Source organism: Papio anubis, chromosome 15 (genome assembly GCF_008728515.1).
Source record: "Papio anubis isolate 15944 chromosome 15, Panubis1.0, whole genome shotgun sequence".
Classification (NCBI taxonomy): domain Eukaryota; kingdom Metazoa; phylum Chordata; class Mammalia; order Primates; family Cercopithecidae; genus Papio; species Papio anubis.
The window spans coordinates 16,142,017-16,169,335 of NC_044990.1; the positions used below are offsets into that span (position 1 = coordinate 16,142,017).

General features: G+C 37.2%; 1 long non-coding RNA gene across 3 annotated transcripts in view; it reads left to right on the forward strand.

Moving 5' to 3' along the window:
* Window positions 1-27,319, forward strand: part of LOC108582855 — a 183,438-nt gene that overhangs the window by 145,501 nt on the left and 10,618 nt on the right. For all 3 annotated transcript variants that reach the window (XR_004178660.1, XR_004178662.1, XR_004178661.1), the window contains 2 exons: window positions 15,793-15,893; window positions 20,237-20,368. This is a non-coding gene — a long non-coding RNA (uncharacterized LOC108582855). The remainder of the gene's footprint in view (window positions 1-15,792; window positions 15,894-20,236; window positions 20,369-27,319) is intronic.

The following is a 27,319-nucleotide window of genomic DNA, read 5'->3' on the forward strand; positions in this document are numbered from 1 at the left end:
TATTAAGAAGATAAAGTACTCTATCATATGGTAATTACACTTTCAATTTTTTGAGAAACCTCCATAATGTTTTTCATAGCAGCTGCACCATTTTATATTCCCACTAACAGTACACAAGTGTTCCAATTTTGCTAAATCCTTACCACCACTTTTGATTTTCTGCTTTTTGTATAGCGGCCATCCTAAGGGGTATTAGGTAGTATCTCATTGTCATTCTCATGTACATTTCCCTGATGATTAGTGAGATTGAGCATCTTCTAATATTCTTCATTGGTGATTTGCATAATCATCCTTGCAGAAATGTCTATCCAAGTTCTTTGATCACTTCTAATCAGGTTTTTGTTTGTTGTTGTTGTTGAGTTGTAGTTCTTTGTATATTCTGTATGTTAACTTTTTATCAGATACATGGTTTGCAAATATTTTCTCCCATTCCATAGGTTGTGTTTTTACTTTATGGATGCTTTCCTTTGCTGTACACAAGCTTTTTAGTTTGATGCAACTTTACCTGTCTATTTTTGCATTTCTTTCTTGTGCTTTTTATGTTATAGTCAGAAAATTATTGCCAAAACCAATGTCTTGAAGCTTTCCCCTATATTTTCTTCTAAGAGTTTTAGAGTTGTAGATTTTATTATTGGTTCTTTAATACATTTTGAGTTAATATTTGAGTTATATACTATAAAGTAGGACCCAATTTTATTCATCTGCATGTGGATATCCAGTTTTCCCAACACTATTTGTTGAAAAGTATACCCTTTCCCCTTTAGCCTTGGTATACTTGTTTAAGATGATTTGACCATGTATATGAGTTTATATCTGGGCTCTCTATTCTGTTCCATTGGTCTATATGTCTGTCTTATGCCAGTATCATATTGTTTTGATTACTGCAGCTTTGTAATGTGCTTTCAAGTCAGGAAATGTGAGGCTTCCGACTTTGTTTTTTCTTTCTGAAGAGTGTTTTTACTTTTGGGGGGTCCTTTGTGTAAATTTTAGAATTTTTTCTATTTCTGTAAAAAAAATTGAGATTTTGATAGAAATTATATTGAATTTGTAGATTGCTTTGGGTAGAATAAACATTTTAACAATATTAAGTCTTCCAATCGATAAACACAGATGTCTTAGTTCGTTTAGTGTTGCTATAAAGGAATAGCTGAGGCTGAGTAGCTTATAAATGAAAGTTTTATTTGTCTCATGATTCTGTTGACTGGAAGACTGGGCTTCTGGTGAAGGCTTCAGGCTGCTTCCACTCATGGCAGATGGCAAAGGAAAGCCAGCGTGTACAGAGATCTCATGGTAAAAGTGGAGGCAACAGTGAGATGGGGAGGTGTCAGGCTCTTTTTGACAAACAGCTCTCCTGGGAAGTAACAGCATGAGAACTCACTCATTACTGTGAAAATGGAACCAAGACATTTACGATGCATACACCGCCATGACCCTAACATTTCCCATTAGTCCCCACCTCCAATATTGGGGATCAGACTTCAACATGAAGCTTAGGCGTACAGACATCCACACTATAGCAAGAGATGTCTTTCCATTTATGTGTGTTTTAAATTTCTTTCAATAATGTTTTGTAGTTTTCAGGGTATATGCCTTTTACCTTTTTAGTTATGTTTATTGCTAAGAATTTTATTATTTATGATGCTATTTTAAATGGGATTTTCTAAAAAAAACTTTTTTGGATTTCTCATTGTTAGTTTGTATAAACACAACTCATTTTTGTATCTTGCAGAATTGTTTATTAGTTCTAACATTTCACGCTTGTGTGTGTGTATGTGTGTGTGTGTAGTCTTCAGGAGTTTCTACATGTAGCATCATGTTTTCTGAAAACAGAGATAATTTTACTTCCTGCTTTTCAATTTGAATGCATTTTATTTCTTTTTCTTGTTTAATTTCTTTGGCTAGGATTTCCATCACTATGGTGAATACAAGTGGCAAAAGTGGGCAAACTTGCTTTGTTTCCAAACTTAGAGAAAAAGCTTTCCATTTCTACCACTGAGTATGAGGTTAGTTTTCACATATGGCCCTTTGTTATACTGAGAACTTTTTCTTCTATTTCTAGTTTGTTAAGTGTTTTTTTAAATCATGAAAGGCTGTTGAATTTTGTTGAATTATTTTTCTGTATGGATTGAGAGGATCAGGTAGCTTTTGTCCTTCAATCTGTTAACATGGTGTATTATATTGACTTGATTTTCTTATGTTGTACCATCTTTGCATGCCAGGAATAAGTCTCACCTGATCATCTTGTAGTAATCCTTTTTATGTGCCATTGAATTTAGTTTGCTAGTATTTTGTTGAGTATTATTGCATCACTATTCAGTAGAGATATTGATCTATAGTTATCTTTTCTTGTAATATATTTGTCTGGTTTTAATATCAGGGTAACGCTGGCCTCACAAAATGAGTTTGAAAGTGCTTCCCCCTGTTTAATTGCTTGAAGAGTCTGAGAAGGATTAGTGCTAATTCCTCTTTAAATGTTTGGTAGAATTCTTCAGTGAAAGCATCAGGTCTGGGCTTTTCTTTGATGGGATTCTGTTTATTACTGATTCAATATCCTTACTACTTAAAGGTTTGTTTAGATTTTCTGTTTCTTCATGATTCAGTCTTTGTAGGCTGCACACTTTTAGGAACTTGTCTATTTCTTCTATGTTATCTAGGTTGTTGGTGTGTGATTGTTTTTAATAGTCTCTTATGATTCTGTTTATATATGTGGCATCAATTTTAATGTCTCTTCTTTCATTTCTGGCTTTATTTTTTGAAGGTTCTTTCCTTTTTTCTTATTTAGGCTAGTTAGGGGCTTGTTAATTTTGTTTATATTTTCAAATAACCAACTCAAATCTTGTCACTTTTATAGTTAAATGTTTATGTGTGCGTATGTTTTGAAGGAAAATCATGGAGGCATCTAGTAGTTCTTGTTGCACTTTGGATCATGCTTTTTAAAAATTCTCTTTTACTTTTCTTGAGAAAGGTCTTATGACGGGGACATGGAATTGGAAAATATATCATGCAAATGTTGAAAACAAAGTAAATGGCCGAAAGCAAACTGATGCTTAACAAAGAATATAAAGCAACTGTGTGTGATCAGCCATGAATTAATAATAGCATACTATATGGAACTTCAGAAAACTGCTAGTTTGCAAGTAGTTTTGGTGGATATTTTATCTTGCGGTTTCTCAAACTTATCTCAGTCTGAATTTTTTTAATACTATGGTGACTAGCTTTATCTGAACCCAAGCCATCCCATACATGGATTATCAGTTTCCCTTCAAATTTCTTGCCATCACCATCAGTCATAACCACTGATGTTCCTTGCCATGTGTTTTCAATAGTTCATACTTGGATTGTGTTATCTCTATAGACTCTTTAAGAGCCTGTAAAGACTCTTAAAATAACTTTATCTACTTTGGACACTGCTTTCAAGCTCATTTGTGGCATCTTGTTTTCCAGTTTCTTTTCAAGACTCTTATGGATCCAATTTGTCCTTTAGTCATTTCATACCCCTTTTGTAGCCTTCTCCCAGAACAAACCCTATCATTTTTCTATTCCAAGTTTTTACTCATGATTTGAAAGTTCTGAATAGGAACTAGATTATATGGAGCCTTGAAAGACATGGTCATAACTTTGGATTTTTTTTCTATTTTATATATTACCTACAAATCCTAACATTTAGGAAGGAGTAGGTTCTGTGTCATATCAGCTCTCTCCTTATAAGGAATATAACAATAGAACAACAGATAGAATTCTTTGAAATGAAATATAGTCTGGAAACCTTTAAGAAGGAACTACTATATTTTATCACATTCGAATTAGGTTATATCTGGGCAGCATCCAAAGATAATCCATGTTCTAAAATATAACAAGCTGAATATGCTGTTAGTCTAAGTAAAATTGCTGTTTATGATACTTGTTAAAGAAAAAATAAATGATAAAAGCAGATGAAGTATTCAAATCCTTTAACCCTGGGCTGAAGCTGCATGTATATGTGTATGAAAGATGGAGGAAAGGAAGACACAATTGAGTAGTTGCTGCTCAGTGAACCATGAAAGACGAAGTCCATATGGAATTCAAATGTTCATAGCTAATACTCGCTTTTTTGCTAAGACTGTGCAGAAAATAAAACAATAAATAAATTATAGTAATAATGCTAAAAATTAATTAATCTTATAATGATAAATTGACATAGCAACACTATTAGTAACAAAAAATATTTCTGATGCTAGTTGTCTTTCAAATTGCTCTGGTAATATAATAAACTCCTAGGAGGCAGGGGCAGTGGTTTATAAATTGTAAACTACTGTGTATTTACATGGAATTATTTATTTTCCATAGCAATGCCTTATATGTAATAGGTTCTAAACAAATGTTTTAATTATAATTAAGTGCTTTACATATCCCTACTGTCTTAGAAATTTTTATTTAATTTAAAAACTAAACTTTATAGATTAAAATCTTTTCTTGGTTCCTGGACAATCAGCTTTATAGTTGACTGTGGATTTTGCATTTTGTGCTTAATACACGTATTACTGTACTTGATACATTGATAGGTTTCATTAGTTGTTCTTGTAAATCTCTCCTTTCTTGCTTTTTATGATATTCATATTCCTTAAGTTCTCTATCTATTTTCCTCTGGGCTCCTCCCAGCCAATAACTGCATGGCAGGGATAGTAAGGCAGACCTGTTCCTGACAGACAGGGTGCTCTTCTGACTTTGGCTCAAAGACTCCCCTTTAGCCTGGCCAAAATATCTGTAGAAATTCACTGCAGTTTTCTTCTTATCCAGCCTTCCTTCTTTCCCTGTCTTCTGCACAATGTCAGAACATAATGGTCTGCCAGCTCTCCTGGCCCCTGTTACTTCCCCTATATTTCATCCCACAGTCTTTTCCATCAGTAGATTTCTTCCACTTGGAATCTTCTCAGAGGACCTGGACTGGTATTCATACCCACCTGGAACAGGCAGCCTAGCCATCAAAGAGCAGGAGAGAGTACTTACTCTCTCTAAGAGCTCTCTTCCAATAGAAGAAAGGGTCTGGTTGGCCAAGGCATGGCAATTTAATATTCACAAATTTACCAGGCAGATAGATGTGGAATGAATGAAGCTAATGGAATTGTTTTCAACTAGCCAGTAATTGCACTAACTGAAGACAGAACTGGAGTACTGAAAAAGCATTCTTCAAACAGTGCAGGAGACAAATAGAGTAGGCACACACCCTACTCTATTGAAGCATGTATTCATGGGAATGCTAGAGCCTATCTGTCCCCATTTCCCATAAACCTCCCTGAAGAACAAGCTCAGGATTTCACTGATAATGCCAGGAGCATATTGCAGCCAAAATACCATTTAAGGTAAAGTAATAAGACATATGAGAGAGCAATAATTATTAAAAACAAAGAAGAAAATGAAATTGATTACCAGGGGGAACAAATGTAATGGTCTAGAAAGTAAAAAAAAAAAAAATGTTTAATAAGCAAAACAAATACCCTTAATGACAAGAACAATATTAGAGATATGGAGCAGAAAAAGTTAATAATGAAGAACAACAAATTGGAGACATTGGGTATGAAAGATAAAATACCTTAAATGAAAAACTTAGAAGGTTAAATGGCAAAATGCATATCATTAAAAAATGAATATGTAGGCTGGTAAATAAAATCAAGAAATTGAAGGCATTAGAGGGCTGTACAGAGGTGGGAAGTATAAGGAAAATGTTAAGATGAATAAATAATAAGATAAAAAATATAATAGTTTTCCAAAATGACAAAAATGCTTCTTAAATTATTTTGGAATATAATACAGAAAGTATCTAAAATAAAAGAATGCATAGTTCTAAGCTCGTGTATCAATAAGGATAAGCAAGAACATATTATAGTAAAATTATGAGTCTTGAAAAGAAATAGAAATTCGGACAAAATTCCCACAAAATCCTCTACTTTCTTGTCCCCTCCCCACCCCAACTTGAAAGTACTTTCAAAAGAAATACACTAGGAAGAAGAGGTATAAATCCAGGAGAAATTAACAAGTTATGGGAAGTAAGACATAACATTAAACATTTACTATTATGTGAATTAAAAATTATAGAAAAAACAAAGAAGGGGAGGAAATATCTAAATCACTACAAAATGAGAAATTTTGATGATACCAATGTGGTGTGAGATGAGGGAGAGAGGAACAGAAATAGATGTGAGTGAGACCATGCTATGGTATTTATGTGGTTCAGGAGTAATACATAGATATTGATAAACTCAATAAATTGAAAAAAACCTTAAATGTGGTCCTTAATGAATATATATGAGAGATCAGAAGATTATAAGTAGAATGCAAAATTTTCAAATATGGAATTTAACAAATATCTTAAGATATAGAAAATAGAAAACAGTTTGGTAAAATAAATCTTATCATAGCAAAATGGCCCTCAGCAAAAGTGTTAAATCTAATGATTTGGTTTTTAAAACAGTTCCAGAAATACAATGTTGTATTTTTTAAAATAAGGTAATAGGATCCTGAAAGTTAAAAATAATGAAAAAGATGTACTTACTTACTACCAAATTAATACCACAAATACATCCAGGGTAGCAAGGTATCATTTTTACAAAACCCAGAAAAAGTAGATTTTACAGGAGAAAGTATCATATGAGACAGAAAAGAATGTTATACTTTTGTCAAAGGCATAATAAAATAATATATCAAAGTTGGGATAGGCAGAATTTCAAGATAATCCCCTCAGTGACCCCACTCTTGTAAAATCCCTTCTTCTTTAGTGTTGTCAGGCCCTGTAATTTCTTTCTAATTAATGGAATATGACAAAGATTAAGGGATTGTGCAGGTGCAATTAAGGCCCATAATAAGTTGACTTTAATCAAAAGGAGGATCATTCTGGGTACATCTGACCAAACAGATTAACCCATCCAAAGAAGTGTCCTACCTTCCATGAATACAGAGGTTCCAACCAGCAGCCTCTCTCCTTCTCTGTCAGTCTCTGTATCTTTCCTTTGCTAGCTTTGAAGAAACAGTTTGAGCTGAATTCTATAGTCATAAGAAAATGAAATTCACCAAGGTCCTGAGGTATCTTGGAAGCAGATTGTTCTCTAGTCAAATCTCCAAATGAGAATGTGGCCTGACCATCATCTTCATTTCAACAGTCTTGTGAGATCCTCAGCAGAGAGCCTGACTAAGTTATGCCTGGATTCCTGACCCACCTAATAAATATGTATTGTTTTAAGTCAATAAGTATGTGGTAGTTTCTAATGCATTGTGATGGTTAATGTTAGGCGTCTATTTGATTGGATTGAGGAATGCCTAGATGACTGGTAAGGTATTGTTTCTGGGTGTGTCTGTGAGGATGTTGCCAGAGGAGATTGACATTTGAGTTGGTGGACTGGGAGAAGAAGACCCACCCTCAGTGTGGGTGGACACCATCCAATTGGCTGCCAGTGCAGCTAGAACAAGGCAGGCAGAAGAAGAAGGGTTAACTTTGTTGTGTTGAGGTTTTTGGCTCTTTTCTTCTTCCTGTGTTGGATGCTTGATTCCAGTTCTCCTGCCCTTGGACGTCAGACTCCAGGTTCTGTGGCCTTTGGCCTCTGAGACTTGCACCAGCGGCTTGCCAGGGAATGCAGGCCTTCATATAGATATAGATATAGATATAGATATAGATATAGATATAGATATATATGTGTGTGTGTGTGTGTGTGTATGTACGTATGTATGTAAAAAATCTCCTATTGATTCTATCCCTCTGGAGAACCCTGATTAATATATGCATTAATAGGCAACCATGACAAAAACTGAACATATATGCACCAAATGTTATACTTTTATATACATAATGCAATAACTGACAGCAATATAGGGAGAAATGGATAAATCAAGAATGGATGTGAAGAGTTTTGACATGCTCTTCTCAGAAAATAATAAATATTTTAAAATAAAAGCAAAACTATGAAATGTTAAATATTATCAACAAACTCTAACTAATATATATTCAGGGCATGATCTTTTATCTCAAATCCACAAGACCAGATGAATTTCAAAATTTAGATTTTTGTGATATAAAATTAATATAATTCATACGTTATATATAATACAACACTCCTGATGAGATATAGCATAGGACTTCATAATCAAATATTAATATTTCTACAGCTAAAGAAATAGGAAATAAAGACACGAAATAACTGCATCAGTTCAATATAGGTTTTTATCACTAAATCCACACAGGTTAGATTTCTGCACCAAATGAGTTACAAAAACCTTAATTTTGGAGCTTGAGTTTTAGAATTGCAAATAAGGAATTGCAATGAATGAAAATTGGCCTTGTGTTAGGCTTTGAAAAAAAATCTTCAATGTAGTCTAAGGAATCAGCACCAAATAGACCATGTTTTCTGATCTCAGTGAAATAAAAGTTGAAGTCAGTAACAAAAATATATCTTTTAAAACGCTCAACAAACTCCTATGTCTAGAAAGAAAACAAAATAGTAAATAACCCTTCAGTAGAATAGGAAATTATAAAATATATATGGAATGCACCATAAAAGTACTTAGGAGTATATTACTTCAAATGCATTTGTAAGAATATAAATATATTGAAAAATAAGTGAAGAGTACACTAAAAAAAAAAAAAAAAAAAATCAGAAGAGAGGGCCACAGCGGAAAAGGGAGAGAATACAAATGAGGAGACAGCAATCAGAGTAGCACATGCTTTTACTGAATGGGGGGTGGAAAATCAACTTCTCATTCCATCCATCTGACACTGTCCCAGGAGGGGAATTGGACCATCACCTGTTTCTGCCTGGTGAGGATGAAAGGATAACTGCCTGCCTGGCTGTGCCAATAATACCTGGAAGGAGAGTCAGGAAATTCCTGCTTCCCCAGGAGGGGAAGGGGTGGGATGGGAGATTTGCTCCTTACTTCGGTGAGAATTCTATTTTCCGTAAGGTTGGGGCATGGAGTGGAAAATCAGCTCCCTACTGGGCCTGCTGAACCTGTGATAGGTGAGTAGGAGAAGGCGGTTTTCTCATTGCCGTGTGTGGCTAGAGTAGGGAAGGTATTGCCTACAAGGTTTTCTGCTGTTAGGCTTCCTGTTTCCCAGTTCCTTGGCTAGCAGAAACAGGTTTTCTTGGGGATTATTTGGTCAGTCTGTTGCCAGTTCTTGTTTGGAAGCTGCTATAGCACCTCTTCCAGGATGCACGGGAGGCGGCAAGAAACCCAGAAAACTTGACTCTCAAGTACTGGGGTCCCTATGTGTCCGGAATTGGTTCCTTCTGGTGGGTTCCTGGTCTCACTGACTTCAAGAATGAAGCCACAGACCCTCGCGGTGAGTGCTGCAGTGCTTAAAGATGGTGTGTCCGGAGTTTGTTCCTTCAGATGTTCAGATGTGTCCAGAGTTGCTTCCTTCCGGTGGGTTCATGGTCTTGCTGACTTCAGGAGTGAAGCCACAGACCCTCACAGTGTTACAGCTTATAAAGGTAGTGCAGATGCAGAAAGTAAGCAGCAGCAAGATTTACAGTGAACACCGAAAGAACAAAGCCTCCACAGCGGGTTGCCACTACTGGCTGGGGTGGCCAGCTTTTATTCCCTTATTTGGCTCTGCCCGCCTCCTGCTGATTGGTCCATTTTACAGGGGACTGATTTGGTCCATTTTACAGAGTGCTGATTGGTCCGTTTTTACAGAGTACTGATTCGTGTGTTTACAAACCTTTAGCTAGACACAGAGCACTGATTGGTGCGTTTTTACAGAGTGCTGACTGGTGCGTTTACAAACCTTTAGCTAGACACAGAGTGCTGATTGGTGTGTTTACAAACCTTTAGCTAGACAGAAAAGTTCTCCAAGTCCCCACAGGACCCAGAAGCCTGGCTGGCTTCACCTCTCACCTAGATGGTCAATCATTATTTGCCTACCTTTCAGGGTCTTCCTAAGCTTGCTTGTGTTTGTCCAGGGATTTTAGTTGCAAGAGGAAGGATCTGGGAGGAATAAGCCTGTTCTACCTTGGAGAACGGGAAGTTTCCTAAGCACTGTGCTTTTTATTGTTGAGACATGTGAATGGTCACCTCATTCCCTTTTCTTTGGTACATATTGTTGGAGAAGAGGTTTCAATATCATGTTGACCTATTGATTTTTCAAATGAGCGATTTTAGCAGTGTTACTTCCAGTTCCTGCTATCTCCAGAAGCCAAAGATGATTCCAATAAAGAAAGGGTCTCTTTTGGAGACACAAACACAGCAGTTACGCTGTACTTAAAATTACCCCTGCTCCCTCTGGTTCCTTCTTACCTTGGAGTGAATTATTTCAAGAGGCTTCTCAACTCTCATGCAGTGGGACCTATCTGTCTAGCACGGGGTTTCTGAGCCTTAGCACCATTGATGTTTTGGACCAGATAATTCCTTGTTGAGGGGTACGTTCTGAATATTATGGGATATTTAGCAGCATCCCTGGTCTCTACCCCGTAGGTGGCAGTAGCAGTGCCCCCCTCCACGCCTCTCCCACCATGCCTCCTATCCCCCACCCTGCAGTTGTAACAACCAAATAGTTTCCAGATACTTACAAATGTTGGCAAAATTACTAAATGAGAACCACTGGTTTAGCCCGTTTGCCAGGTATAGCTAACATGTCAGAATATCATTTCAGTTCAAGGCATTGTCTCTCTTTAATGAATTCTGCAAATAATAATAACTCACTTCTACTTTTATCTTGCACATGTATTCTTACTGATACGAGTAGAGGCAGAATGTGATTATTTACAACAACTCATCTTTTTTTTTTGTAGAAAAGGTACTCTTGTGACTGTGATTAAATTGTTTGTAAAAGTAATTCAATAAATGTAGTGCTCACTCTGTGCAGAATAGAAGGAATGGTTTTGGTTCCCAAGAGCACATTGACAGATAATTCCTTGGGGAAGATTTTCCTTGAGAAGTCTATGCTGCCTGGGAGTTAGTGAAAAGAATAATCTCTTTCATTAGGAGTAGACCTAATTGAAGAAGAAAATGGAAGAAAATAGAAAATTTTATTTCTTTTATTGTTGTCATTGAGTTTCTTCTCCATGCCCAGTATATGCACCAGATGGAAAGAGGAGATTTGTGTCCAACACTGTAGCTTGATTCCTGGGAACCCCAGAGGCCTCTCTAGTAATCCGTCCTGCCTTTGCTGTTTTCTTTGTAAATTATATATTTTTTTAATACTTGGAAAATTTTTTGTGGAATTTCATTTTATCCTCCAAAGAATTCTCTTATCAGGTATCATACTTATCAGGTATCATAAAACACAACATCATTCTAAATCAATGTGCTTAAATTGAATAAAAGATAACATGCTTAAAATGAATATGAAGCCATAAATACAAGTCATTCTAAAATGACATGCCTAAACTGATTTTTAAAATGAAACACAACATATTAAAGCACAGTTTGCCCATTCTGTAGCCTAGAACAAAACATAGGGCAGAGGCTTAGGCACCTAACAAGCTCTGAGGAATGGTAGCTCAGTTTGACGGGACAAATAGATCCATTTGACAATGACGTTTGACAATGTAGGTTATTCAGTAGCCCAGGTAGCAGACTGTCTGATATTTCTAAGTAGACAGGAAGGAGAAAAGTGTGCTGAGGATCTTGGCATCAGGCAAAAACAAGAAAGGTACCTGTAGGAATTTTCACCTAACAAATGTAGGATGCACAAACTTCGATTAGCTTCCAGTGGGATGAGAAGATGAAAATAGCAAGATCTTGGAGTAATGGGGTAATAGGTAAGTTGTAGGGCAAGATATCTTGCTTAGAGAAGCCAAGAGCAATAGCCTATGAAGGAAACAAAGTGGGATGTTATTCTAGAAGCCAAGTAAAATCCTCATTATTAAAATAGTGTGATTAAAGTCAGCCTATTACTGACTCTTGAGTTATTGAACTAGAATTTCTTAACTTCTCTACATCTTATTCAAAATTGGATTCCTGTTAGGTCCTGAATCAATCAGTACTGAGCTTCTAGTCAGGGGTCATATCACCCCAACTACAGAGGGAGAATTCTAGAAGACTTGTCAAAGAAAAATTGCAATGGACTAGTTAATCAGGCCAGGAGGACTTTATTCAAGACTATCGCAATAGGGAGAACTAAAAACTCTATTGAAACAAAAGGAAAACTAACATAGGAACAGAAAACCAAATACTGTGTGTTCTCAGTTGTAAGTGGGAACTAAATGATGAGAACACATGGACACAAAAAGGGGAACAACAGACACTGGGGCCTACATGAGGCTAGAGGGTGGGAGGAGAGAGAGGAGCAGAAAAAAGAACAGTTGAGTACTAGGCTTAGTACCTGGGTCACAAAATCATCTGTACAATGAACCCCTGTGACATGAGTTTACCTATAAAACACACCTGCACATGTGACCCTGAAACTAAAATAAAAATAATCATAATAAAAGAAACAAAAGGCAAGAGAATTTTCCAGCACTGGAGTGGGTTCCTGGAAAAGTCCTGGATGACATCAGGAGGGAGGCAGTCAATGTGGTTATCTGTGTTTGCTAATCATTGCTTATTGAAGTCAGACTCCAGAGACTAGGGTCCTATCACTAGTGATGATTAGATTTCAAAAGGATGGCCTTCAGTCCTTAAGGAAGACATTCCTGGCTTGTAAAACTGGCAAGTGGCTAGAGAAGATTTACATGTCAAAAGGGCATAGAAAGAATTCATACATTGCAAGTTTTCTAAAGTAAACACCTAAAGAAAAGGGAGGCCAGGGGCCAATAGTCAGGAAGAAATCTGTCTAAAAGTTTAGTCAAACTAAGGGAAACATTAAAGCCATCTTGGTCAGAGTAACAGTGGGATGGAGAGAGGAACACCCTGTTTTAATACTGAACAGGAATCTTGTGAAGTAGATATTTTTATTGCTTTTTTTCAGATAGAGAAATTAAGTTTTAGAGAGATTAAGAACCTTAAGTTACATAATCAGTAAGTAGAACAGTTAGCATTTGAACTCAAGTATCTCAGATTTTATTGTACAAGGTGGATCATCTTAAATCTTGTACATTAAAAAAAAATCCCATCTTTGTGTTCTCATCTAAATATAATGGATAATTTCTGGATATTATATATATATGCATATATTCACACTCACTTTTTATTACTTAATTTTTTTAACATTTCTGAGTCCTCTCCCATTCACACTTGTGGAATACACTGGTTGAGTATTTATGAATACTTACAAAATATGCTCTTATCCAATACAATCTATGATCAGCATCTAGGATATTGTATTTTCTCACTCTTTAGATCAGGGAAAGAAGACAGTGACTTCAATTGAAAACAATACTCTGATAATATAAGCATGAGTCTCATAATTAGCCTATTGTAGACGACATTCAATGATGATTGTTCACAGCAGTGCACGCCACAGGAACTCACATAATAGTATGAATTTCAAGCAAGAAAATCTAATTATACCTCCAGGCACAAAGCTTAAAATGGGACTGACATATGCATTTCATCTAACATTACTATTGTATTTCATGGGGCAAATGAAAAAAAGTACAGCCAACATTAAGAAAAATTTCCTGCAGGTGTTCTAGAATAAACTGTTTACACATTTTAATTTTACCCTTTCACAGTTATTTAAATAGAAATAAAGTGAGAGAAAAGCAAAGAATTTCACAATAATCACAGGTCAAGTCTAATTTGTATCATGGTATCAACTAGTTGGAAAGAATATCATAACCAGACACAGTTGTCTTTGCCCAATCAATATGCTATTCCTAATGATGTCCTGAATTGTAAATAATACAAAAACTTATAATTTCCACAAATATTTTATTTTAACAGAATTTCAATAATTAAGAAGGATACATTTGACATTTTAGTTCGTGATAAACAGCCAAAAGTTATTTCCACCTAATTTTAGATAGATGCATGCAGAACACACCATTTTGTAAAAGTTGTTTTCCTTATATCTAAACTAAGTTTTATTTTTATTTCTATTTTAGGTGTCAGTACTTATATAAATCCTTTCTACCTCTGACAGGAAATTCTCCACTTAATCCATTTTGTTAATTCATAATGCTTTAATGAAATGACTGTAGTTTTAATGTTTTTGAGTAATCATACCCCATTTTTGTATACTGGCTTTTGACGAGAAACATTAGGGGTGTGTGGCCTGTAGCTTTTTCCATTCCTTAATCTAGTCCATTAGCAGTTTGCATACTCATAAACTGTGGCAAAGTGCTGCTCAAGAGCTGCCAAATCCCCAGGCTCAGATTAGATGCCATTGTCTCAGTGCTCACGAGAGAGGAAAAGCAGAGGAGCTGTGAGCCATGGAAGAAGCACAGAAGCCAGAGGACAGGCTGGCTGTGGAGTCATTAGCGATACACGGACACCAACAATAAATAAAGGAATAAGATGAGATTGATCTAACCTCAGAGGATTAGCTCATAGCTAAATCTTGTTTACATTTTCTGTTAAAATATAGACTGTTGCATTTTAGAAATAATGTTTATTTTAATAATGCTGATATTATCGAGAAGACTGGATACAGAGAGAAGAAATGGAAAACTTCACTTTGCCCAGCAACAGCTTTCATGTTCGTGAAACAAAGTTATGATGGAGTTACTATAAAGTCACTTCTCATGTCCAACTTTTATCATTCCATGTCTATAATAATTTATACTTACGCACAAACATACATCTTATAAAGAATAGATAAAGTCAGAATCTGAGCTCTGATTTTTTTGGCACATTGTCCATTTTTCTCACTTTACCTCTGTTTTACCCCCAAATTTCCCTTCTCTATTTCTCAGTCTTTCCAAATACTGAACAAACCTTCCATTTCCTTGTCAGTCCTGGCACTAAAGAAGATCACTGTATTCAGAAAATTCTGTCGTACGGCGCTCCCTCCAGAAGGAACTCTGCAGTGAAGTTCACTCAGCCTATGTCTCAGTGAATATCTGGGATATTGCTATTCTTTAAAGCGTTGCTAACAGCAAGATTGAGGAATCATTTAAATATAAATATTGCATATAGAAACAGGGCTCAGTGTGAACTTTTCATTGTCAACAGGCAGATGCACTCACAATTACAGTATCATTTTTACAATGAAAATAAAAGACACAGAAAATAGAAACCATAGAAGTGTCATGTTTGTAAAGAATAGAATGCTGACCTCAGGCGATCCACCTGCCTTGGCCTCCCAAAGTTCTGGGATTACAGGTCAGCCTGGTCAACGTGGTGAACCCTGTCTCTACTAAAAATACGAAAATTACCCGGGTGTGGTGGCGCATGCCTATAATCCCAGCTACTTGGGAGGCTGAGGCAGGAGTATTGCTTGAACCTGGGAGGCAGAGGTTGCAGTGAGCCGAGATCGCACCATTGCACTCCAGCCTGGGCAACGGAGTGAGACTCTGTCTCAAAAGGAAAAAAAAAAAAAAGAATAGAATGCTTAGCCTTGTATTGTTTTCAATAAATAATTTACTGTTTTTATTACTGTGTTTTAGTCAATTTTATCTTGGTTTTACTTATTGTAGCATTTAGTATCTGAGTACAGTGTTAAGCTGAGTACAGATTACAGTGTGGAATCAATTTGGCGTTCTTAGTTTGGCTAAAAGACACATACGTGTTGAGTGCTTACTTGGAGTTTGCTGTGGTTTGAATGTTTGTCCCCTCCAAAACTCATGCTGAAACGTAAACTCCGATGTGGCAGAATTGAGATGTGGGATCTTGAAGACATGATTCATGGATTAATGGATTGATGGATTATTATAGGAGTGGGGCTAGTGGCTTTTTAACAAGTAGAAGATAGACCAGAGCTAACATGCTCAGCCTCCTTCCCAGGTGATGTCCTGTGCTATTTCGGGATTCTGCAGAGACCCCAACAGCAAGAAGAACCTCACCAGTTGTGGTCCCTCAGCCTTGGATCCTTGGCCTCCATAACTGTAAGAAATAAATTTATTTTCTTTATAAATTACCCAGTTTCGGGTATTCTGTTATAAGCAACAGGAAGCAGACTGAGACAGGGTTCATTGACTCTGATGTATATGTTTCTTCTTTTTATCATTGTTCATATTGTGAACAGAGCACCCTTTTGCTGAGTTATTGTTCTATACTGAATAAGGGAACTATTCATCATGTATTTTTAATACGACTTTGCCATTGGCTTGGTTCAATGAATTCATGTATTATTTTTGAATTGCCTTTCTTTTTACTACTTTCCTGAAATTTCAGCAACTTCTTATTTAGAAATTAGAATAGGGTGTAAATCAACATTGTGAAATAAATTTAAAAGAATAACTTAGGTTCATAAATCAGTATCAATGATATCCATGAAATCAATTTTAAAAAATAACAGGTTTAGAGTGGAAATATGCTCTGTCTCTCTCTGTCTCAATCCAAGGAAGTTGTCAAATCCTGGATTTTTTATATTTCCTTGTATCCATCCATCTCCTCCATTCTGCTCCTATGCCTCTCTCAGGCTTCCTTTGCCTATTATTTAGGTTAGTATAGGGAATATCCATGCTATTTCTGATTTCAATTTTTTTTCCCTTCCCATTCATTCTAGATATCTGTCAGATTAATGTTTCTGGATACCTCTGACTTACTAGAAAACCATCAATAGCTCACCATTTCAAAATAAATAAAATCTATACAATGTAGCCCAATATTACAGACCCAAATTTGTCTTTTACACTTGTTTCTCTCACTCTTCTCCTTCAGATTTCTACTGCATTAGAGAAGCCAGAACTGTACGAATTATGACATCTCTGCACATTTTTGTATACTTTTCTACCTTCATTACTTTGTTGAACTTCTTTCCTTCCTCTGGAAAACCTCTCTCCTCCCATGTCTGTTTTCTCAAATTGTAACTACGGTGGGCCCAGATCAGATGCAGTCCCTGAAACTTTTCAAGTTTCTGCCCTTCTTTAGTGGCTTTAATGATATGTCTCTTGATGACACCCAGAACTTCCTGTATTCCACATTAATGATTTGTGTACATGAAGACTTTCTCCTGAGAGACTATAGCTCCTTGAAAATAGATAGGAGACTCCTTTATTTTGTATTTGTGATTGAGAAATACTTATTTTTTTCCTAAAGTGCCCAAATAATAAATATCTAACAGATGACGGAAATACTCTGAGTAGACGGATGAAAAAAGAAATGAGGGGAGGGCATTTTTAAATAGAATTTGAGAGTGTTTTGAGCTGATTGTCTTTTTGTCTCTGAAGCAGTTATGAGATTGTTACTGTTGGGAAAGAAGAAAGATAATGGAGGAAAAGTCTTAGGCAATACATGAACAATTTTAAGAACAGATGTAGCTTGTGGCCACATTATATTTAATAAGAGAATAACAGTAAATTCTGCTTTCCCATGTGGTTAGGGAAGAGTTGGAAATGGAAATGGGCCATGTTAACTCGGCATATAAATTTTTTTCCAACAACGTTTTGCTCTTTAGGCTCAGAATTTGAGGCAGCGTATGATAGAAAAAGCCTGTAAGTTTAATTCAAAAACTGTTTTGCCATACTGGAAAAATAGTTTTTGTAAAGGCTTAAAATAATTGCAGACATATAATACAGGGGAATATGGAATACAGCCAGGGACCAAAATAATATAAATGATTCTATTAAAGAAAAAAAAAAAATCCTCACAATTGTCAAATAGACAATGGATGCTGAATTTGACAGTATGAATCTATATGGCTGTCTTCTATGTACTTAAAAAATGGTCAGAGTATATAGTGAACTGTTCAGATCAGGCAGGGAGCCAGGTTAAATTATTATCATTAGGAAAACAAATTCCTAGAACAAAGGAAGAGAATGATCTCTTATGGAGAATCAAGGTGATATTTGATAAATTGTGTCTCACTATTTCTTTTTCCTTCTTTTATTTGTTTTGAGACAGAGTCTCGCTCTGTCACCCAGACTGGAGTGTGGCGACGTGATAACAGCTCACTGCAATGTCCGCCTCCCGGGTTCAAGCAATTCTCCTGCCTCGGCCTCCCGAGTAGCTGGGATTACAGGTGCCCGTCACCACTCTTGGCTAATTTTTTGTATTTTTAGTAGAGACGGGGTTTCACCATGTTGGCCAGGCAAGGGCCACTTTTGAGTCATGGGACTAGTTTTAAGTAGAAAAGATATTCAATAGAAAGTTTAGTAAATAAAGAACGGACAAGGAGAAACACAGCTAAATAGAAAATAAGAAAAGGGAGAAGCTAGAAAAAATATCTCAGGTACATATACTTAAGATTTGGTTTCTGATAGTTCTTTAAGAAGGATGAAACATCAGGAGAAGGATCCCTGCACTAGATTGAGATTCAAGAGACCTTGGCTTTTGTCCCTCGTAAAAGTTGGCAAAATGTTTCGTGTGATTCTGTGATTATGTCTCTGAACTGACTCTGGTCCAGCACTCAGACTCTTCCCTCAGGCCCATTTCCATCTCCTTTTTCTTTGTATACTCCAGTAATATAATCCATTGGGTAACACTGAAACAGTGATTTTAGTTTTCAACTTGAAGGTCCAGATGGTTTAGCCAAAGTGTAAGTCAGTTCCTGAGAGCAGTAACAGCATGGGGTTATCAGAACTGTGTATGCTGTTACTCTCAGATGTCTGAAGGCTGTCGTGCGAAAACTGGCTGTTCGTGGAAAGAATTAGCACATGGCTACAACTACTTATAACATTGACCTAAAATAACAGTCTCAAACAAAATAGTTTTATTTCCTTCCCATGTAAAAGTCGGAGGAGAGCAATTCTACTCAGTTGTCAGATACCTAGGCAATTTCATCACGTGCTACACCATCTCTCCAGTGCTGTCCTCATCCTTGTGGTTTTCCAGGGCTTGTCACCACATTCATTCTTCAGGTAGCAGGATAGAGCAAGGTAAAGGAGATGATACATCCCTTCCACTTTAAGTTTCAGACATCTCATTAGCCAGAACTTGGTCACGTGCCACATCCATCTGCAAGGGAAACAGAAATATAGTCTCCATCCTGAGAGGTCAGTGATCTACAGAAAAACTCCATTACTATGAAAGGAAAGAATGGATTAATGAGGTAAACAAGTATCTCCGTGGAAACATGGCCACCCATGCATGAGCACACACTCCCTACCTATATCTCTCTCTTTTTACTGCTGTAATTTTCAATAAAACCACACTCACTCCAGTCATTGTTTCATTTGGCCAATTTATTAAAGTCAGACACATTTGGGGAAGGCCATATGGGTGTGTTTAGCTGCAGTCAATCAGTCATTTTGAGTAAAGGAAATATTTTTGGAAGGACACTGCAGAGAGAGCCCAGCATGGGCTCAAAGTGATGAATGCTTTGTTTTGTAGACTACATTAGACCAGGTGATTTTGGGGGTGAAAGAATAAGATGGGGAAAATCAACTATTCTAATTAGACAGCTGGTGATGGATTCTAAATTTTAAATAATTCTCTTAAATAGGCAGAGAGGAAAGGCTTTTCTTGATAGAATCAGGAACTACCACAGTCCCAATGGCAACTGATAATGATTAAACTGACTGCGGAATGATTAGGAGACATAGAAGGGAATATATAAAAATATCAGAAAGAAGCATCCATCATTAGCTAGGAGAAAAACCTGAAAACCGTGGCAATAATAAAAATGAGAAAAACCAAGTGCTTCACTAAAGAGTCTGAGGTTGGCACAAATACCAAAGTATTCTCCAGAAACTTCAATCTAATAATATGCACTGATGAAGTGATATTCCAACCCATACATTTCACAATATTTTAATGTTCTCTTATTTCCACATTAGAAAATAAGAATATCCATATTCAGAACAACTGTTCATCCTGAGTCTAGTCTTATCTTTGGCAATTATATTCAGCAACATTTTTAGGAGAATGTTATATTTCACCATGATATCAAAAGCTGGAGATTATTTAAATTCTTCTTGACTCAATCCTTTATACCTCTGAACATTAAGAAAGAGCTCTTTTTCTTGCCAGTGAAAGCACCTGAGAAAATAAGACCCTTTGATTTTTTTATATAGGCCTTTCCAAATATTCTACTCATTTGACATTTTATTAAACTTGGGTTCACTAAAAAGGAACTTTATAAATATTCACACAAAGGTAGCTTTCATTCCTTGTACATCCATATGTGTACATCATATACTTATGTGTGTGTGCATGTGTGCAGATGCCATGCAGGAGAGAAACTTAACTAATTGTTTAAGGATTGTTCCACACAAACTTTGCTGAAAGTACATATAAGTGCTGGTTTTACAGATTGTCTAATGAGTTGGTTTTTGTTTCTTTATAGAAAGCAGTGAAGTCTGCTGTGACATTTGAAGAAAGCTAGCAGGGTTTTCTTCTCAAGTGTTTTCAGTTTTAAAGTCCAAAGAACTAGATGAGAGTTGTGTTTGCCTCCAGCTATGAGTATTTTAAGTGAACTGTAAGTAAGTAATATTTTGTGATGAGATTTTCTAATAAGCAGTAATTAAGATTTTCTCATTTATTTCTTAAATGATGACAGAAACAACTCCAATTCCAGTTTGGTTTTAACTCCGTTGTATGTGTGAAATACATTTTTATTTTTCATATTCTTTAAGGCACAAGCATTTACTATCAGCATTTTGTTTTTTATACATCTTTTTAGCCAAAATTTTATAACAGTGGCCACATAATTTTTTGGAATAAAGTAGTAGTCAGTGTTTTTAAAGAGGCATTTGAGAGTTCACTGTGGATTATAATCTATTTCTGGAAGCACTCAGCTGGGGAAAAGGAAGTGAAAGCAATTCCAAGTTTTGACCAGCATCTCTAAAATATAAGAACATCATTTCCCAGGGAAACAATGAAAGCAACAAATGGCAATGTCATTTAAAAAAAACATTCAAGTCAGGCGCAGTGGCCCACGCCTGTAATCCCAACACTTTGGGACGCTGAAGCAGGTGGATCATGAGGTCAGAACTTCGAGGCCATCCTGGCCAACATGGTGAAATCCCGTCTCCACTAAAAATACAAAAATCAGCCAGGCTTGATGGGAGGTGTCTGTAATCCCAGCTACTTGGGAGACTGAAGCAGGAGAATGGCTTGAACCCAGGAGGCGGAGGTTGCAGTGAGCTGAGATCGCGCCACTGCCCTCCAGCCTGGGTGACAGAGTGAGACTCTATAAAATAAATAAATAAGTGGAGAACTTCCACAAACATTTAAATGATCAGAATCAACTTTGACATATGTTATTCAACTAAGTCTGTTTTAGCTTAAAAATGAACCAAGGTAGTATGGTATAATTTATGAGTAAAATCTGTTGAAATCTTGAGCTTTATGTAATAAGAGTTTGAGAATGCACAAGAATGAGGCAGCAAGAATGAACAAGCCTTGAAAAAGCACAGCCTCACTTTTGTAGGTTGATTTGCTTCATGGGCCAAAACTGCTTTCAGAAAATATTCTGACATTAGCAAGAATGCTTTAAGAACAGAGATTTTTGTCTATTGCATTCATACTTACCAAATCAACCACTTGCAATGCTGTGTTGAAAAGCAGTAAAAATAAGTCAGGATTAGGAGTCTTAACAACTGGCTCACTCCCTTTTCTCCTTTTTGGCCTTCTGAAGTCACTAGTGTATACAAACAAAAACTCAGAAAGAAAAAAAATCTCTTGTGAGAGTTAAATACAGTGTTGCCCAACAAATGCAGTGTCCTCACCTCCTCACTCTTCAGAAAGTCCTCTGATCACCTCTGCTCACAAGCGCTCCTTTGGGAAGGCTGGCTCTCATCACACCTAGGCAGGGGACAGGCCATGTTTAGCAAACACTACTTCTTTCCTGTTACAAATCTTTTTTTTTTTTTTTTTAATTTATTTATTATTATTATACTTTAAGTTGTAGGGTACATGTGCATAACATGCAGGTTTGTTACATATGTATACTTGTGCCATGTTAGTCTGCTGCACCCATCAACTCGTCATTTACATCAGGTATAACTCCCAATGCAATCCCTCCCCCCTCCCCCCTCCCCATGATAGGCCCCGGTGTGTGATGTTCCCCTTCCTGAGTCCAAGTGATCTCGTTGTTCAGTTCCCACCTATGAGTGAGAACATGCGGTGTTTGGTTTTCTGTTCTTGTGATAGTTTGCTAAGAATGATGGTTTCCAGCTGCATCCATGTCCCTACAAAGGACGCAAACTCATCCTTTTTTATGGCTGCATAGTATTCCATGGTGTATATGTGCCACATTTTCTTAATCCAATCTGTCACTGATGGACATTTGGGTTGATTCCAAGTCTTTGCTATTGTGAATAGTGCTGCAATAAACATACGTGTGCATGTGTCTTTATAGCAGCATAATTTATAATCCTTTGGGTATATCCCCAGTAATGGGATGGCTGGGTCATATGGTACATCTAGTTCTAGATCCTTGAGGAATCGCCATACTGTTTTCCATAATGGTTGAACTAGTTTACAATCCCACCAACAGTGTAAAAGTGTTCCTATTTCTCCACATCCTCTCCAGCACCTGTTGTTTCCTGACTTTTTAATGATCGCCATTCTAACTGGTGTGAGATGGTATCTCATTGTGGTTTTGATTTGCATTTCTCTGATGGCCAGTGATGATGAGCATTTTTTCATGTGTTTGTTGGCTGTATGAATGTCTTCTTTTGAGAAATGTCTATTCATATCCTTTGCCCACTTTTTGATGGGGTTGTTTGTTTTTTTCTTGTAAATTTGTTGGAGTTCTTTGTAGGTTCTGGATATTAGCCCTTTGTCAGATGAGTAGATTGCAAAAATTTTCTCCCATTCTGTAGGTTGCCTGTTCACTCTGATGGTAGTTTCTTTTGCTGTGCAGAAGCTCTTTAGTTTAATGAGATCCCATTTGTCAATTTTAGCTTTTGCTGCCGTTGCTTTTGGTGTTTTAGACATGAAGTCTTTGCCCATGCCTATGTCCTGAATGGTACTACCTAGGTTTTCCTCTAGGATTTTTATGGTATTAGGTCTAACATTTAAGTCTCTAATCCATCTTGAATTAATTTTCGTATAAGGAGTAAGGAAAGGATCCAGTTTCAGCTTTCTACTTATGGCTAGCCAATTTTCCCAGCACCATTTATTAAATAGGGAATCCTTTCCCCATTTCTTGTTTCTCTCAGGTTTGTCAAAGATCAGATGGCTGTAGATGTGTGGTATTATTTCTGAGGACTCTGTTCTGTTCCATTGGTCTATATCTCTGTTTTGGTACCAGTACCATGCTGTTTTGGTTACTGTAGCCTTGTAGTATAGTTTGAAGTCAGGTAGCGTGATGCCTCCAGCTTTGTTCTTTTGACTTAGGATTGCCTTGGAGATGCGGGCTCTTTTTTGGTTCCATATGAACTTTAAAGCAGTTTTTTCCAATTCTGTGAAGAAACTCATTGGTAGCTTGATGGGGATGGCATTGAATCTATAAATTACCTTGGGCAGTATGGCCATTTTCACGATATTGATTCTTCCTATCCATGAGCATGGTATGTTCTTCCATTTGTTTGTGTCCTCTTTTATTTCACCGAGCAGTGGTTTGTAGTTCTCCTTGAAGAGGTCCTTTACATCCCTTGTAAGTTGGATTCCTAGGTATTTGATTCTCTTTGAAGCAATTGTGAATGGAAGTTCATTCATGATTTGGCTCTGTGTTTGTCTGTTATTGGTGTATAAGAATGCTTGTGATTTTTGCACATTAATTTTGTATCCTGAGACTTTGCTGAAGTTGCTTATCAGCTTAAGGAGATTTTGGGCTGAGACAATGGGGTTTTCTAAATATACAATCATGTCATCTGCAAAGAGGGACAATTTGACTTCTTCTTTTCCTAACTGAATACCCTTGATTTCTTTCTCTTGCCTAATTGCCCTAGCCAGAACTTCCAACACTATGTTGAATAGGAGTGGTGAGAGAGGGCATCCCTGTCTTGTGCCAGTTTTCAAAGGGAATTTTTCCAGTTTTTGCCCATTCAGTATGATATTGGCTGTGGGTTTGTCATAAATAGCTCTTATTATTTTGAGGTACGTTCCATCAATACCGAATTTATTGAGCGTTTTTAGCATGAAGGGCTGTTGAATTTTGTCAAAAGCCTTTTCTGCATCTATTGAGATAATCATGTGGTTCTTGTCTTTGGTTCTGTTTATATGCTGGATTATGTTTATTGATTTGCGAATGTTGAACCAGCCTTGCATCCCAGGGATGAAGCCCACTTGATCATGGTGGATAAGCTTTTTGATGTGTTGTTGAATCCGGTTTGCCAGTATTTTATTGAGGATTTTTGCATCGATGTTCATCAGGGATATTGGTCTAAAATTCTCTTTTTTTGTTGTGTCTCTGCCAGGCTTTGGTATCAGAATGATGTTGGCCTCATAAAATGAGTTAGGGAGGATTCCCTCTTTTTCTATTGATTGGAATAGTTTCAGAAGGAATGGTACCAACTCCTCCTTATACCTCTGGTAGAATTCAGCTGTGAATCCATCTGGTCCTGGACTTTTTTTGGTTGGTAGGCTATTAATTATTGCCTCAATTTCAGAGCCTACTATTGGTCTATTCAGGGATTCAACTTCTTCCTGGTTTAGTCTTGGAAGAGTGTAAGTGTCCAGGAAATTATCCATTTCTTCTAGGTTTTCCAGTTTATTTGCGTAGAGGTGTTTATAGTATTCTCTGATGGTAATTTGTATTTCTGTGGGGTCGGTGGTGATATCCCCTTTATCATTTTTAATTGCGTCGATTTGATTCTTCTCTCTTTTCTTCTTTATTAGTCTTGCTAGTGGTCTGTCAATTTTGTTGATCTTTTCAAAAAACCAACTCCTGGATTCATTGATTTTTTGGAGGGTTTTGTGTGTCTCTATCTCCTTCAGTTCTGCTCTGATCTTAGTTATTTCTTGCCTTCTGCTAGCTTTGGAATGTGTTTGCTCTTGCTTCTCTAGTTCTTTTAATTGCGATGTTAGAGTGTCAATTTTTGATCTTTCCTGCTTTCTCTTGTGGGCATTTAGTGCTATAAATTTCCCTCTGCACACTGCTTTAAATGTGTCCCAGAGATTCTGGTATGTTGTATCTTTGTTCTCATTGGTTTCAAAGAACATCTTTATTTCTGCCTTCATTTCGTTATGTACCCAGTAGTCATTCAGGAGCAGGTTGTTCAGTTTCCATGTAGTTGAGCGGTTTTGATTGAGTTTCTTAGTCCTGAGTTCTAGTTTGATTGCACTGTGGTCTGAGAGACAGTTTGTTATAATTTCTGTTCTTGTACATTTGCTGAGGAGTGCTTTACTTCCAATTACGTGGTCAATTTTGGAGTAAGTACGATGTGGTGCTGAGAAGAATGTATATTCTGTTGATTTGGGGTGGAGAGTTCTATAGATGTCTATTAGGTCTGCTTGCTGCAGAGATGAGTTCAATTCCTGGACATCCTTGTTAACTTTCTGTCTCGTTGATCTGTCTAATGTTGACAGTGGAGTGTTGAAGTCTCCCATTATTATTGTATGGGAGTCTAAGTCTCTTTGTAAGTCTCTAAGGACTTGCTTTATGAATCTGGGTGCTCCTGTATTGGGTGCATATATATTTAGGATAGTTAGCTCTTCCTGTTGAATTGATCCCTTTACCATTATGTAATGGCCTTCTTTGTCTCTTTTGATCTTTGATGGTTTAAAGTCTGTTTTATCAGAGACTAGTATTGCAACCCCCGCTTTTTTTTGTTCTCCATTTGCTTGGTAAATCTTCCTCCATCCCTTTATTTTGAGCCTATGTATGTCTCTGCGTGTGAGATGGGTCTCCTGAATACAGCAGACTGATGGGTCTTGACTCTTTATCCAGTTTGCCAGTCTGTGTCTTTTAATTGGAGCATTTAGTCCATTTACATTTAAGGTTAAGATTGTTATGTGTGAACTTGATCCTGCCATTATGATATTAACTGGTTATTTTGCTCGTTAGTTGATGCAGTTTCTTCCTAGCCTCGATGGTCTTTACATTTTGGCATGTTTTTGCAATGGCTGGTACCGGTTGTTCCTTTCCATGTTGAGTGCTTCCTTCAGGGTCTCTTGTAAGGCAGGCCTAGTGGTGACAAAATCTCTAAGCATTTGCTTATCTGTAAAGGATTTTATTTCTCCTTCACTTATGAAACTTAGTTTGGCTGGATATGAAATTCTGGGTTTAAAATTCTTTTCTTTAAGAATGTTGAATATTGGCCCCCACTCTCTTCTGGCTTGGAGAGTTTCTGCCGAGAGATCTGCTGTGAGTCTGATGGGCTTCCCTTTGTGGGTAACCCGACCTTTCTCTCTGGCTGCCCTTAAGATTTTTTCCTTCATTTCAACTTTGGTGAATCTGGCAATTATGTGTCTTGGAGTTGCTGTTCTCGAGGAGTATCTTTGTGGCGTTCTCTGTATTTCCTGGATTTGAATGTTGGCCTGCCCTACTAGGTTGGGGAAGTTCTCCTGGATGATATCCTGAAGAGTGTTTTCCAACTTGGTTCCATTTTCCCCCTCACTTTCAGGCACCCCAATCAGACGGAGATTTGGTCTTTTTACATAATCCCATACTTCTTGCAGGCTTTGTTCATTTCTTTTTCTTCTTTTTTCTTTTGGTTTCTCTTCTCGCTTCATTTCATTCATTTGATCCTCAATCGCTGATACTCTTTCTTCCAGTTGATCGAGTCGGTTACTGAAGCTTGTGCATTTGTCACGTATTTCTCGTGTCATGGTTTTCATCTCTTTCATTTCGTTTATGACCTTCTCTGCATTAATTAGTCTAGCCGTCAATTCTTCCACTTTTTTTTCAAGATTTTTAGTTTCTTTGCGCTGGGTACGTAATTCCTCCTTTAGCTCTAAGAAATTTGATGGACTGAAGCCTTCTTCTCTCATCTCGTCAAAGTCATTTTCCGTCCAGCTTTGATCCGTTGCTGGCGATGAGCTGCGCTCCTTTGCCGGGGGAGATGTGCTCTTATTTTTTGAATTTCCAGCTTTTCTGCCCTGCTTTTTCCCCATCTTTGTGGTTTTATCTGCCTCTGGTCTTTGATGATGGTGATGTACTGATGGGGTTTTGGTGTAGGTGTCCTTCCTGTTTGATAGTTTTCCTTCTAACAGTCAAGACCCTCAGCTGTAGGTCTGTTGGAGATTGCTTGAGGTCCACTCCAGACCCTGTTTGCCTGGGTATCAGCAGCAGAGGCTGCAGAAGATAGAATATTGCTGAACCGCGAGTGTACCTGTCTGATTCTTACTTTGGAAGCTTCCTCTCAGGAGTGTACTCCACCCTGTGAGGTGTGGGGTGTCAGACTGCCCCTAGTGGGGGATGTCTCCCAGTTAGGCTACTCAGGGGTCAGGGACCCACTTGAGCAGGCAGTCTGTCCGTTCTCAGATCTCAGCCTCCGTGTTGGGAGATCCACTGCTCTCTTCAAAGCTGTCAGACAGA